The following is a 14604-nucleotide window of genomic DNA, read 5'->3' on the forward strand; positions in this document are numbered from 1 at the left end:
TTGAAATATGTTTCATATAGACAATTGACCACCCAAGTTGACCGGTGATTCACGAACGTTAAAACTTGTAAAAACTATATGATGACATATATATGGATATATATATAGTTAACATGATACTATGATAAGTAAACATATCATTAAGTATATTAACAATGAACTACATATGTAAAAACAAGACTACTAACTTAATGATTTTTAAACGAGACATATATGTAACGATTATCGTTGTAAAGACATTTAATGTATATATATCATATTAAGAGATATTCATACATGATAATATCATGATAATATAATAATTTAAAATCTCATTTGATATTATAAACATTGGGTTAACAACATTTAACAAGATCGTTAACCTAAAGGTTTCAAAACAACACTTACATGTAACGACTAACGATGACTTAACGACTCAGTTAAAATGTATATACATGTAGTGTTTTAATATGTATTTATACACTTTTGAAAGACTTCAATACACTTATCAAAATACTTCTACTTAACAAAAATACTTACAATTACATCCTCGTTCAGTTTCATCAACAATTCTACTCGTATGCACCCGTATTCGTACTCGTACAATACACAGCTTTTAGATGTATGTACTATTGGTATATACACTCCAATGATCAGCTCTTAGCAGCCCATGTGAGTCACCTAACACATGTGGGAACCATCATTTGACAACTAGCATGAAATATCTCATAAAATTACAAAAATATGAGTAATCATTCATTACTTATTTACATGAAAACAAAATTACATATCCTTTATATCTAATCCATAAACCAACGACCAAAAACACCTACAAACACTTTCATTCTTCAATTTTCTTCATCTAATTGATCTCTCTCAAGTTCTATCTTCAAGTTCTAAGTGTTCTTCATATATTCTACAAGTTCTAGTTACATAAAATCAAGAATACTTTCAAGTTTGCTAGCTCACTTCCAATCTTGTAAGGTGATCATCCAATCTCAAGAAATATTTGTTTCTTACAGTAGGTTATCATTCAAATACAAGGTAATAATCATATTCAAACTTTGGTTCAATTTCTATAACTATAACAATCTTATTTCAAGTGATGATCTTACTTGAACTTGTTTTCGTGTCATGATTCTGCTTCAAGAACTTCGAGCCATCCAAGGATCCGTTGAAGCTAGATCCATTTTTCTCTTTTCCAGTAGGTTTATCCAAGGAACTTAAGGTAGTAATTATGTTCATAACATCATTCGATTCATACATATAAAGCTATCTTATTCGAAGGTTTAAACTTGTAATCACTAGAACATAGTTTAGTTAATTCTAAACTTGTTCGCAAACAAAAGTTAATCCTTCTAACTTGACTTTTAAAATCAACTAAACACATGTTATATATCTATATGATATGCTAACTTAATGATTTAAAACCTGGAAACACGAAAAACACCGTAAAACCAGATTTACGCCGTCGTAGTAACACCGCGGGCTGTTTTGGGTTAGTTAATTAAAAACTATGATAAACTTTGATTTAAAAGTTGTTATTCTGAGAAAATGATTTTTATTATGAACATGAAACTATATCCAAAAATTATGGTTAAACTCAAAGTGGAAGTATGTTTTCTAAAATGGTCATCTAGACGTCGTTCTTTGTTTTCTAAAATGGTCATCTAGACGTCGTTCTTTCGACTTAAATGACTACCTTTACAAAAATGACTTGTAACTTATTTTTCCGACTATAAACCTATACTTTTTCTGTTTAGATTCATAAAATATAGTTCAATATGAAACCATAGCAATTTGATTCACTTAAAACGGATTTAAAATGAAGAAGTTATGGGTAAAACAAGATTGGATAATTTTTCTCATTTTAGCTACGTGAAAATTGGTAACAAATCTATTCCAACCATAACTTAATCAACTTGTATTGTATATTATGTAATCTTGAGATACCATAGACACGTATACAATGTTTCGACCTATCATGTCGACACATCTATATATATTTCGGAACAACCATAGACACTCTATATGTGAATGTTGGAGTTAGCTATACAGGGTTGAGGTTGATTCCAAAATATATATAGTTTGAGTTGTGATCAATACTGAGATACGTATACACTGGGTCGTGGATTGATTCAAGATAATATTTATCGATTTATTTCTGTACATCTAACTGTGGACAACTAGTTGTAGGTTACTAATGAGGACAGCTTACTTAATAAACTTAAAATATCAAAATATATTAAAAGTGTTGTAAATATATTTTGAACATACTTTGATATATATGTATATATTGTTATAGGTTCGTGAATCAACCAGTGGCCAAGTCTTACTTCCTGACGAAGTAAAAATCTGTGAAAGTGAGTTATAGTCCCACTTTTAAAATCTAATATTTTTGGGATGAGAATACATGCAGGTTTTATAAATGATTTACAAAATAGACACAAGTACGTGAAACTACATTCTATGGTTGAATTATCGAAATCGAATATGCCCCTTTTATAAAGTCTGGTAATCTAAGAATTAGGGAACAGACACCCTAATTGACGCGAATCCTAAAGATAGATCTATTGGGCCTAACAAACCCCATCCAAAGTACCGGATGCTTTAGTACTTCGAAATTTATATCATATCCGAAGGGTGTCCCGGAATGATGGGGATATTCTTATATATGCATCTTGTTAATGTCGGTTACCAGGTGTTCACCATATGAATGATTTTTTTTTCTCTATGTATGGGATGTGTATTGAAATATGAAATCTTGTGGTCTATTATTATGATTTGATATATATAGGTTAAACCTATAACTCACCAACATTTTTGTTGACGTTTTAAGCATGTTTATTCCCAGGTGATTATTAAGAGCTTCCGCTTTCGCATACTTAAATAAGGACGAGATTTGGAGTCCATGCTTGTATGATATTGTGTAAAAACTGCATTCAAGAAACTTATTTTGTTGTAACATATTTGTATTGTAAGCCATTATGTAATGGTCGTGTGTAAACAGGATATTTTAGATTATCATTATTTGATAATCTACGTAAAGCTTTTTAAAACCTTTATCTATGAAATAAAGGTTATGGTTTGTTTTAAAAATGAATGCAGTCTTTGAAAAACGTCTCATATAGAGGTCAAAACCTCGCAACGAAATCAATTAATATGGAACGTTTTTAATCAATAAGAACGGGACATTTCAGTTGGTATCCGAGCATTGGTCTTAGAGAACCAGAATTTTGCATTAGTGTGTCTTATCGAGTTTGTTAGGATGCATTAGTGAGTCTGGACTTCGACCGTGTTTACTTGAAAAATAATTGCTTAACAAATTTTGTTGGAAACTATATATTTTTAACATGTGAATATTATGTGATATATTAATCTCTTAACGCGTTTGATATTATGTGATAGATGTCTACCTCTAGAACAAGTCCCATTGACTCACCTAATAATAATGAAGAGTCAAATGTAAATTGGAATGATTCGTGGACTGATTCACAAGTTCCCGAAGAGGAACCGGAAGAAGAGTCGGAACCGGAAGAAGAGTCGGAACCGGAAGAAGAATCGGAACCGGATGAAGAAATAGAACCGGTGGAGAAAATAATAAAACGGTTAAGTAAAAGAAAATCCTCAACCAACCGACCAAGGTTAATTATGGTCAATGGTGTTTCCGCCAAGGAAGCAAAATATTGGGAGGATTACCAATTCTCCGATGAATCGGATTCCGACGAGAATTTCGATGATGTTATAGAAATTACTCCAACTGAATTTAAAAAGGCAAAAGAAAATAATAAGGGAAAGGGCATAAAAATAGAGAAATCTAATTCCAACCCCGATGAACTTTATATGTATCGTCAACCCCCGAAGTCCTTAAGTTGTAACAATGACCCGGGAACCTCTAAACCACCAGGTTTTTCTAAACCAATGTGGAAAACGACGGCTCGTATTAGGGGAACATCATATATCCCTAGAAACTTGGCAAAACGAACCAAAACCGAAGAAGAAGAAACAAGCGAGTCGGAATAAGATAGTTGTATTCGTGTGGTGTAATATATGTAATATAGTGTGCTTATGCTTTATGATATATGTAAAAATTGCTTGTATTAATAAGTATTTTTTTTTATGAATCTAACTCTTGTCTATTTTACAGTATAAAAATACAAAGTGGATAGACAACCCAATATTTTAAGAGACCTACCCGGAAACATGATTGATGAAATCTTGTCTAGAGTCGGTCAGAATTCTTCGGCACAACTATTTAAGGCGAGATCAGTTTGTAAGACATTCGAAGAACGTTCCAAGAATGCCTTGGTTTATAAAAGGCTCTCGTTCGAAAGATGGGGGATATCACATTGGGAAATCCATAAGTTACGATGTGTTTACTTTGACGCATATATTGCGGGGAACCCAAATGCTATTTTACGCAATGGGTTAAGAAATTATTTTGACTCAATATATTCGAATATTGGACTTCGTGATTTAGAAAAAGCGGCTAACATGCAACATAAAGAAGCATGTTATGCTTACGGATTAGTAATGTTCGCTTCTCACCAAAGTGAGAACAAGAACATCGGGCTACAACTATTAAACAAAACGTTTCCACAAGTGACGGAGTCGGTAATTGGGGTAAGAAATGAGGTTTTTAGATTGTTACGGGACTGTTGGACATTACGTAACCCTCGTCCCTTTGACGACGTTACAACACGCTGTCTTATCAACGGCCATAACGGTTATGTTTCACAAGACCAAGGATGGGAAGTAATCCTAGTAAAACCAGAATGCATGACTTGTTTCTGGACGTATGAATTACGTGTCTTTATTGCCTTTGATGAACGACTTGTGTACTAGCTAGAATTATCTTCACAACCATCTTGTATCAAATTTATTGTGTGCTATATTTCATGCTATATGTAAAATAAGCGGTATTGTAAGTTTGTAAAATATTGTGTAAAAGTTTGAACGCGAAATATTATTATAATCAGTTTTTCATATAGAATTGTAGTAGTTGAATTGTATATTAGCTACTAAGTATGAATTAACGGGTAGGTACTACCCGAATTTAAACTTATAAAACGCTAATATGAAGAAAAAGCTTTTATAAATGAGTTCATATTATGCTACGAAATACTATTAACTACTCTTAATATTCTGTATGATTAACTTGTTCCATTTGACTATTTTAAAGGAAATGGCACCGACTGCTCGACACACCGTGAATATGAATGAAGAGGAATTCCGTACTTTTTTAGCTTCAAACATAGCTGCAGTACAGGCTGCGCTACATACCAACAATAACTTTGGATCTAGCAGTACAGGAAATCGTGTAGGATGCACCTACAAAGAATTCACTGCCTGCAAACCTTTGGAATTTGATGGAACCGAAGGACCGATCGGATTAAAACGGTGGACCGAGAAGGTCGAATCGGTGTTTGCCATAAGTAAGTGTACTGAAGAGGACAAAGTGAAGTACGCTACGCATACCTTCACAGGTTCTGCGTTAACATGGTGGAATACCTATCTAGAGCAAGTGGGACAAGACGATGCGTACGCACTACCGTGGTCAGCATTCAAGCACTTGATGAACGAGAAGTACCGTCCCAGAACCGAGGTCAATAAGCTCAAGACAGAACTTAGAGGGTTACGAACCCAAGGATTTGATATTACCACGTACGAAAGACGATTCACAGAATTGTGCCTATTGTGTCCGGGAGCATTCGAAGATGAGGAAGAGAAGATCGACGCGTTTGTGAAAGGATTACCGGAAAGAATCCAAGAAGATATAAGTTCACACGAGCCCGCCTCCATACAACAGGCATGTAGAATGGCTCACAAACTAGTGAACCAGATTGAAGAAAGAATTAAAGAACAGACTGCTGAAGAGGCCAATGTGAAGCAAGTCAAAAAAAAGTGGGAGGAAAATGGTGATAAGAATCACCAATACAACAACAACAGCAATTACAACAATAATCGCAACAATTATCCCAACAATCGCAACATCAATCGCAACTACAACAAACGGCCCAACAACAACAACAACAACAACAACAACAATAGCAACTACAACAATCATCCCAACAACAATAATAACCGCAACAACAACAACAACAATCAGAAGCAGCTATGCCAAAGGTGTGAAAAGTATCACTCGGGGTTCTGCACCAAATTTTGCAACAAGTGTAAAAGAAATGGTCATAGCGTGGCGAAGTGTGAGGTCTACGGACCAGGAGTTAATAGAACGAAAGGAACAAATGGTGTCAGAACGAGTAATGGCGGAGCAAGTAGTGTCGGAGCAAGTTATGCCAATGTAGTTTGTTATAAATGTGGAAAACCGGGCCACATTATTAGAAATTGCCCGAACCAGGAGAACACGAATGGACAAGGCCGTGGAAGAGTTTTCAATATTAATGCGGCAGAGGCACAGGAAGACCCGGAGCTTGTTACGGGTACGTTTCTTATTGACAATAAATCTGCTTACGTTTTATTTGATTCGGGTGCGGATAGAAGCTATATGAGTAGAGATTTTTGTGCTAAATTAAGTTGTCCATTGACGCCTTTGGATAGTAAATTTTTACTCGAATTAGCAAATGGTAAATTAATTTCAGCAGATAATATATGTCGGAATCGAGAAATTAAACTGGTTAGCGAAACATTTAAGATTGATTTGATACCAGTAGAGTTAGGGAGTTTTGATGTGATAATCGGTATGGACTGGTTGAAAAAAGTGAAAGCAGAGATCGTTTGTTACAAAAATGCAATTCGCATTATACGAGAAAAAGGAAAACCCTTAATGGTGTACGGAGAAAAGGGCAACACGAAGCTACATCTTATTAGTAATTTGAAGGCACAAAAACTAATAAGAAAAGGTTGCTATGCTGTTCTAGCACACGTCGAGAAAGTACAAACTGAAGAAAAGAGCATCAATGATGTTCCCATTGCAAAAGAATTTCCCGATGTATTTCCGAAAGAATTACCGGGATTACCCCCACATCGATCCGTTGAATTTCAAATAGATCTTGTACCAGGAGCTGCACCAATAGCTCGTGCTCCTTACAGACTCGCACCCAGCGAGATGAAAGAACTGTAAAGTCAATTACAAGAACTTTTAGAGCGTGGTTTCATTCGACCAAGCACATCACCGTGGGGAGCTCCTGTTTTGTTTGTCAAGAACAAAGATGGTACATTCAGGTTGTGTATCGACTACCGAGAGTTGAACAAACTTACCATCAAGAACCGCTACCCACTACCGAGAATTGACTACTTATTTGATCAACTACAAGGCTCGTCTATTTATTCAAAGATTGACTTACGTTCCGGGTATCATCAAATGCGGGTGAAAGAAGATCATATTCCAAAGACTGCTTTCAGAACACGTTACGGTCATTACGAGTTTATGGTCATGCCGTTTGGTTTAACTAATGCACCAGCTGTGTTCATGGACCTTATGAACCGAGTGTGTGGACCATACCTTGACAAGTTTGTCATTGTTTTCATTGATGACATACTTATTTACTCAAAGAATGACCAAGAACACGGTGAACATTTGAGAAAGGTGTTAGACGTATTGAGGAAGGAAGAATTGTACGCTAAGTTTTCAAAGTGTGCATTTTGGTTGAAAGAAGTTCAATTCCTCGGTCACATAGTGAACAAAGAAGGTATTAAGGTGGATCCGGCAAAGATAGAAACTGTTGAAAAGTGGGAAACCCCGAAAACTCCGAAACACATACGCCAGTTTTTAGGACTAGCTGGTTACTACAGAAGGTTCATCCAAGACTTTTCCAGAATAGCAAAACCCTTGACTGCATTAACGCATAAAGGGAAGAAATTTGAATGGAATGATGAACAAGAGAAAGCGTTTCAGTCATTGAAGAAAAAGCTAACTACGGCACCTATATTGTCATTGCCTGAAGGGAATGATGATTTTGTGATTTATTGTGACGCATCAAAGCAAGGTCTCGGTTGTGTATTAATGCAACGAACGAAGGTGATTGCTTATGCGTCTAGACAATTGAAGATTCACGAACAAAATTATACGACGCATGATTTGGAATTAGGCGCGGTTGTTTTTGCATTAAACACTTGGAGGCACTACTTATATGGGGTTAAAAGTATTATATATACCGACCACAAAAGTCTTCAACACATATTTAATCAGAAACAACTGAATATGAGGCAGCGTAGGTGGATTGAATTATTGAATGATTACGACTTTGAGATTCGTTACCACCCGGGAAAGGCAAATGTGGTAGCCGATGCCTTGAGCAGGAAGGACAGAGAACCCATTCGAGTAAAATCTATGAATATAATGATTCATAATAACCTTACTACTCAAATAAAGGAGGCGCAACAAGGAATTTTAAAAAAGGGAAATTTAAAGGATGAAATACCCAAAGGATCGGAGAAGCATCTTAATATTCGGGAAGACGGAACCCGGTATAGGGCTGAAAGGATTTGGGTACCAAAATTTGGAGATATGAGAGAAATGGTACTTAGAGAAGCTCATAAAACCAGATACTCAATACATCCTGGAACGGGGAAAATGTACAAGGATCTCAAGAAACATTTTTGGTGGCCGGGTATGAAAGCCGATGTTGCTAAATACGTAGGAGAATGTTTGACGTGTTCTAAGGTCAAAGCTGAGCATCAGAAACCATCAGGTCTACTTCAACAACCCGAAATCCCGGAATGGAAATGGGAAAACATTACCATGGATTTCATCACTAAATTGCCAAGGACTGCAAGTGGTTTTGATACTATTTGGGTAATAGTTGATCGTCTCACCAAATCAGCACACTTCCTGCCAATAAGAGAAGATGACAAGATGGAGAAGTTAGCACGACTGTATTTGAAGGAAGTCGTCTCCAGACATGGAATACCAATCTCTATTATTTCTGATAGGGATGGCAGATTTATTTCAAGATTCTGGCAGACATTACAGCAAGCATTAGGAACTCGTCTAGACATGAGTACTGCCTATCATCCACAAACTGATGGGCAGAGCGAAAGGACGATACAAACGCTTGAAGACATGCTACGAGCATGTGTTATTGATTTCGGAAACAGTTGGGATCGACATCTACCGTTAGCAGAATTTTCCTACAACAACAGCTACCATTCAAGCATTGAGATGGCGCCGTTTGAAGCACTTTATGGTAGAAAGTGCAGCTCTCCGATTTGTTGGAGTGAAGTGGGGGATAGGCAGATTACGGGTCCGGAGATTATACAAGAAACTACCGAGAAGATCATCCAAATTCAACAACGGTTGAAAACCGCCCAAAGTCGACAAAAAAACTACGCTGACATTAAAAGAAAAGATATAGAATTTGAAATTGGAGAGATGGTCATGCTTAAAGTTGCACCTTGGAAAGGCGTTGTTCGATTTGGTAAACGAGGGAAATTAAATCCAAGGTATATTGGACCATTCAAGATTATTGATCGTGTCGGACCAATAGCTTACCGACTTGAGTTACCTCAACAACTCGCGACTGTACATAACACTTTCCACGTCTCGAATTTGAAAAAATGTTTTGCTAAAGAAGATCTCACTATTCCGTTAGATGAAATCCAAATCAACGAAAAACTTCAATTCATCGAAGAACCCGTCGAAATAATGGATCGTGAGGTTAAAAGACTTAAGCAAAACAAGATACCAATTGTTAATGTAGCGACCCCGACAAATCGTCAAGTGACGGCGTCGGCTACGTGGGTCCCATTACCTGATTATAAGTCTTTAAGATAACGTTTGACCAAAATATGTCGCCTTCATTTCAAAATAAAGATTGTTTCAAAGTTTACAAGAATTGTTCAACCAAAAGTTAAGTTACAACGTTATAGATACGATTGAAATCTAGGCGACACGGTTTAAAGTAAAGTCAAAAGACGCTCCATGAAATGCATGTATACTCGACATCGGATGCAAGTATCAAATAGTAAGCGGAAGCATGTTTCACATATCGTGCAAGACCTGAGAAAAACATAGAAATCTGTCAACGAAAACGTTGGTGAAATCATAGGTTTAAGTAAGTAAGTACAAGTGAACCACAAGATTTGCATCAATGAAATAATAGTAATACATTCCAAAAGTTTGTTTCACGAGCACCCAATTATCAAAGCTTAACATTCCTTCCATTGTATACCCCATCACTTAGTGCTAGAACAAACACTGATTCTCGAAAATATATTTCATCCGTAGACGGTAGCGAACCGTCAAGGATGAGGGTTGTCAACCCATATGGCCATATAACATAAGTTCTCGCTTACACCCGGCAAGTGTAACTAATGATAATCGAATTGAGGATTTTTGTTCTAAACTCGTATGTAGAATGTTTGTTTTCCCGTTCTTGTGTTCACTTAGTTCAAAAGAATCGTTTATGTTTTCTCATCCCAAATATAAGTTCAAAAGAGTAAAAGTGGGACTATGATCTCACCTCGAGTGCACGAGTATAAATGTACTTCAACAAGTAAACGTGTGCATGAAAGTTGCTTAGCCTTGACCTAAACAAGTAAGTTATATCAATTAACCGGTTACGACACCAAGTCGGGTGAAATGTGTTCAATTAGTCCTATGGCTCGTTACGACTCGATTAAGTATAGCATGTGAATCACGTTGTCAAGTCTCATACAAGAAACAAGTATAAAAGCATGTTAGAATGATTGTATAAAAGTTTGGTTAAGTTTGACTAAAAGTCAAACTTGGTCAAAGTCAACGAAAAAGTCAACACGTTCGGGTCGGGTCCCGAACTATTTTTCTATGCTAGTTATTCATATATAAGCATGTTAAAACAAGTTGCATGTAAATTGGAGGTCTAGAACATGTCAAACATTTTTAGTAAAAAGGTCAAGGGGAACAGAATCTGGACGCGGCTTATGTCGCGCCGCGGCCAGGCCTGTCGCGCCGCGACAATGGCCGTGGCCTGGTCCCAGGCCTGTTTCACTTGTTCAAGGCTTGGTAAAATTTCAAACAAACGCAAAACTCAAACCGTAAACAATTAGAAAGCGTATCTTATACCGTTGGAAAGCTCTTTTGACAAGGAACACAACTAAACATGTTTCATCAAACAAAAACAACATTTTCCATAACCGATTTCTCGTCAAGTGATCATTTAAAATCCATTTTCAAGTTTCAAGTTCACAAGATGCATTTTAAGTTTCGGGAATCCAATTCACACATATGATATGCCGTTTTGAAGGTAATGAAACATGCATTACAACTAAATACTAACAATTAACATTTCATGGTATTCAAGCATCAAAAAGTTCATCTCAAGAACGATCAAACCCTAATCAAGAATCACAAAATCATTAATCATGTTTTTGAAGTTTTACAAATCAACCTACACATCAAAATGAAGCTAGTGATACTAGTAACACAATTAAAACATGAACTTTAACAATTTAACAACATTTAATCTTCCAAAATCAAAGATTAAGCACACCCATTTTCAAGTGTTCAAACTAGTTACTCAAAACAACAAATCGAACAAACAAAACATATATTCATGTTATACACGAGCCATAGACACTAACTAACACAAATTCAAGTATATAAAACGAATTTAGAGAAATTTAGTGTTTTTAGAAAGTTACCCAAACTCGATGAAATTGGTACCAAAATGTAGAGGATGAAGAGAGGATCACGAAAATGTAATTTGTTTTGAAGTTTGCTTCCAATCCCGAATTTAGATGATGATTTTATGAAGTTGGGGTTTGTGTGTGTTCTTGCTAGAGAGAAAGAGAGAGAGAGAGGGAGATGGTTGAATGGTGGTGATTGGGGTGGACTAGTTGACCTAGTCAACTAGTTTGCCCCGTGTCAATTTTAGTCCCTCGAGTTTAGAAGCGGGTGCGGGATTTAACCGATCGAATAATTTAAATTACACGAGAGTACGGGAGACGTTATCTTCCAACAACGAGAATATTTAAAATGTTACATAACAAAGGATACGAATCTAGATACGAAGGGTATTATTTAAAAAGAAAAAGACGGTGTTAAAAATAAATTTAACGGAAAAACGCGGGATGTTACATTATCCACAACTCAAAAGAAATTTCGTCCCGAAATTTAGTTGGAAGTAGTAGTCGATATCTCTTACTCGAGACTTTACGTTGTCAATGCTATGAATAAGTGAAAGTACGTTCTTGAGGGTTCTCATGAATTTGGATAGTCAGGGTTTTACGTTGCATTAAGGTTCGGTTTTTACGATCCCCAGTTTCAACTGGTTTTCCTATGAAGAGAAGTTTGTCATCGATAGTTGATGTATCCAGCAGGATTGCACGTTCCTGTTCCGCAGGACACGTTTCTAAGTTTGTTACACGAAATGTAGGGTAACGGAAACTTAATTGAGTCGGAAGTTCTAAACGGTAGGGAGCGGTTCCAATACGCCCCAAGGTTTCATAAAGTTCAATATTGCGGATATATCCTTTTCTCGATTTCCCAAAATGAATTACAGCCTTCCAAGGTGCGGTTTCTCAATATTACACTGTTACACACAGGGATTTGTGAGGTTCTCCTCTAAGTTTGGTATAACTCTTCTGGCGACAATGGGTTGTCTCGAGCCTTTCTCGGACTTGAACGATCTCAATTGTTGTTTCTTGATGGAGTTCAGATTTCGGTGGTTGATGCTTTGGTTAAATGAACAGGGGTATGACATTAGCGGTCATATAAGGTTTCGAAAAGTGCGCGTGAACACACGAGTGGTAACTACTGTTGTAAGAGTGATCTACTAAAGGTGACAATACGAGTTTGTGAGATGTCTTTCCAAGACGTAAATCGTTCGTTTGCTCGGTTCGTCAGTTTGTGGGTGGTACGCGGTACTCATGTCTAAGCAGGTTCCCAAGGTTTCTTGTAAAACTAGAAGTGAAACGAGTATTTCGATACAGAATAATTGACAAAGATACACCGTGTTGGAATAGAATCTCTTAAGATACGTTTGAACAAGTTAGTTAGGGTTCGAAAAATGTTCGTTAGGACTATTCACCCTCGTGGCGAATACTTATGTAATATGAGGAGTTTCTCTATCCATGGAGAAATGTTACAAGGAGTTTCTTTAAACGGAAATGCGAACGGTAAAGATAGTAGTGAAATGAGGACTTAGAATAGGATGAGTTTACATCTCGAGGTTGCCATAACGTGCCTCTAGTTGTCAAAAGTTGAAGTCTGAAAGAGAAACGAGGTAGTACACGTAGTTGTATAGTTCGGGGTTGAATAATAGTTGACCGATTATCAGAAACACAAGGGCGTTAAGTCAAAGAAGAGTGAAGTATCGTTGGATTGTGTGTTATCTTAATTTCCAGTAATATCAGACGGTAACGGTGAAATAACAGAGGTATGTAGTGTGGTACGTGATGACAAGAATATTGATCGGATTCACAATTTAGTATTCGAATTCTTCGTGCAAAATAACGAATTTCCGTCCCGTTGATTTCGAGTCGAGGGAGTATGCCTTTCGGCGTCCAAGTAGAAATATTTCCATATTTGAGTCCCATCTGGTGTTGTACGAATTTAGCTAGAAATGTTGGTGTGAAGAATCACGCTCAAGGTTCGATCGCGGAGAGATTAAAGTCGTGTAATACGAGAAAAGTCAGAAATGAATCTTCGGTAACAACCGGTGAGATCTAAGATTTTTACGAATACAAGTCTGAGTTGGGAGAGTTTCCTGATTACATGTGGCTTGATTTCGAGATTGATTGTAATTCCTTGACCATTAACTTCATGGTCTAGAAAATTGGACTTCGTTCAACAGAAATTCTCACTCGGAGAATTTGGTATAAAGTTGCTCTTTTCTCAAAAGTTCGAGCTTAAGATGGTGATGTTGTTCGTTTTCCTTCTTTACTTAAATAAGTTAAGATGTCATCTATAAATACGATAACAGATTAGTCTATATGAATTTGCATACGCGGTTCAAGAGGTTTATGGATACGGGCGAGCCCTAAATAAATCAAGCGGTACTAAGAGAGATTTACAACTAACGTTGTGAGTTCGGAAAGTGGCTTAGGAGACATCGTCTCACTTAACCCCCAATTGATGATAACCGGAACGGAGGTCGATTTGGAACATACGGGATTCGTGCAAATAATCATGAGGTCATGGATGCGAGGGAGAGGGTATCGGTTTCCAACCGAAAATTACTCAGTTCACAATAATCTATACAAGATGATGGGGAAACATTTTTTTTTTTTTTTTTTTTTTTTTTTTTTTTTTTACGAATAGGTTCCGAGCTCCCTAGTTCTATAGGTGTCAAGTCAAAAGTCTTAACGTATTTCCTCCAATAAAATTTATAGGCACACAATATTTTTCCGTTGGTCGCTTAAATTGCCTAAGTAGTGTCTAGGAAAAAAAAAAAGAAAAAAGTAGAGTGCAAAGAGCACGAGTCAAAGACTTGGTTATAAAACGTCTAACGGTAATGAAATCGAATAAGTATGAAGTATACGGTTTGTTGTGAAGAAACGTACCCGTTACTAGTCCATCGTCGTTCCGGGCATCCTTGGTGTCGATGTCGAAGGTTCAACGGCGTGCGTTGGGGTTGATTTTCTTATTTGGGCACACATTCCTAAAATGACCCAGTTGGCCACATTCGAAGCAAGCACCCGTTCTGTGTGCGTTGGGCATCTTTCGAGCGACGGGTCCTTGGCGCC

Source organism: Rutidosis leptorrhynchoides, chromosome 7 (assembly GCF_046630445.1).
Source record: "Rutidosis leptorrhynchoides isolate AG116_Rl617_1_P2 chromosome 7, CSIRO_AGI_Rlap_v1, whole genome shotgun sequence".
Classification (NCBI taxonomy): Eukaryota; Viridiplantae; Streptophyta; class Magnoliopsida; order Asterales; family Asteraceae; genus Rutidosis; species Rutidosis leptorrhynchoides.